This window comes from Echinops telfairi, unplaced genomic scaffold, assembly GCF_000313985.2.
Source record: "Echinops telfairi isolate 266 unplaced genomic scaffold, ASM31398v2 ScPeMD7_7441;HRSCAF=8479, whole genome shotgun sequence".
NCBI classification, from domain to species: domain Eukaryota; kingdom Metazoa; phylum Chordata; class Mammalia; order Afrosoricida; family Tenrecidae; genus Echinops; species Echinops telfairi.
Genome location: NW_022111341.1, coordinates 1,377,111 through 1,379,094, shown reverse-complemented (window position 1 = coordinate 1,379,094; position 1,984 = coordinate 1,377,111).

Below are 1,984 nucleotides of genomic sequence, written 5' to 3'. Positions count from 1 at the left end.
TGTTCTAGCTTCCACCCACCTCCTTCTCATCTCTGCGTTTGGCTAACTGTTGACTGCTTCATCTCATATAGTTGGGTTGGTTTTTTTTAAAGCACCCTGTTGCCAGTGATACTGTAGGTTTTATAAGCCTATCTATTATTTGGCTTAAAGGAGATCTCCAGGAAGGACTTTATTTCCAAATTCAGAGGGTATCTTAAAGCAATAGTCTTGCAGTTTCCTCTAGTCTCTTACCAGTCTAATACATCTGGCCTTTTTTACGAACTAGAATTTTGTTCTATATTTTTCTCCTGTTCTACCGAGCACCTTCTGTGTGTCCCTGGTCATAATATGAGTGATAGCCGGACACTAGCTCTTGTGACCTCAGGAGAGAAGAGGTCAAAGCTCTTAGCCTTGTAAACTAATTTCTTCTTTCAGTCTTTAGTTCTCTTCATTCTCTCTGCTCCAGACAAAGAAAGATGAGTAGTTGTATCCTAGATGGCCGCTTGTAAGCTGTGAAGACCCCAGATGATACTGAAGTAGCATTTGGTGCATTATCTTTATAAAGTATATTATGCCAACTGACTGAGTTGCCCCAAGAGGCTATGGTGCTAAGTCTTTTAACCTAGTAAACTAGTCCCATGAGGTATTGGAGTGTGCATAGGAAATTTCTATAACTGTGCTCCCTATGCATTTTATTATATATGAACATGTGATTATATGCAGTACCTACACCATGTGTGCACATATGAGTATAGATACTCCTATACATGCACATGCGTGTACTCCCATATGCCTTTCAACACCTATAGAAGGCATATACCTATACCATTATATTTTTCTTTTATTTTTCATTTGACCTTTTTGAAGCCTCTTCATGTATGTATACATATCTACCTGTGTGAGCATATACATAGTTTGGGATGGTTGCCGCTGTTCTTGCTAAACTGTATATGTTATATAGCATTTCCTAAAAGGAGCCCTGGTGCCTGCCAGGTAGGAGTTGGACGGCTAAGCACAGGTTGGCAGTTTAAATCCACCACCTGCTCAGTGAGAGAAGGAGGAGGCTGTCTGCTCCCAAAAACATTTACAAAACCTCAAAAGTACTATGTAGGATTTCCTATATAGGGCTACTATGAGTCAGAATCTCCTCGATAACAGTGGATTTATAGCATTTACCAGAATTGTCCCTAACAACTTGCGATTTGCAGCTGACACAAACATGAAGCACTTGCGGATAAAGATCAAGGACTACAGTCTTCAGGATGGATTGCAATTCAGTGGGGGGAGGGGAGGGGAATCGCAACTAGACCAGTATACAACATTGTTATAAATGGAGAGAATATTGAAGTGATCGAGGATTTCCGCTTGCTTGGATCAGTGACCATAGAAGCAACAGTCAAGAAATAAAAATGGCATCTTGCATTGAGCAAATTTGCAGCACAAGATCTCTTTGAAGTGTTAGAAAACGAGTGCTGAGGACTGAGATGCACCTGTCAAAAGCATGGTATTTTCACAGTGCAGAGAACTAACCACTTTATAATCCTAGCAGCATGGCATTGCATACGAAAGTTGGACACTGAACAAGGAAGACTGAAGATGAATCCATGCATTTGAATTATGATGTTGGTGAATAATAATAGTCCCATGGAGTATCAGAAAAACAAACAAATCTGCCTTGAAAGAGTACAGTACAGCCAGATGTCACCTCACATACTCTGGACACATTCTCAGGAGAGACCACTTCTCAGGAGAGAGAAAAGGATCTCGCATGCCTGGTCAAGTGGAGAGGTCAAGAAAAAGAAGACCCTCGAGGACAGAGATTGACACAGGGGCTGCAACAGCGGGCTCAAGCACCATTGTAAGGTTCACCCGGGACAGGACAGGACAGTGTTTCATTCTGTTGTTGATAGAGTCACTGTAAGACAGAACAACAATAACAACTGTTATCTGATTTAAAGAGGATTTTTTTCCAGTTGAATGGACTTTGACCTTTTGTCAAAGATCA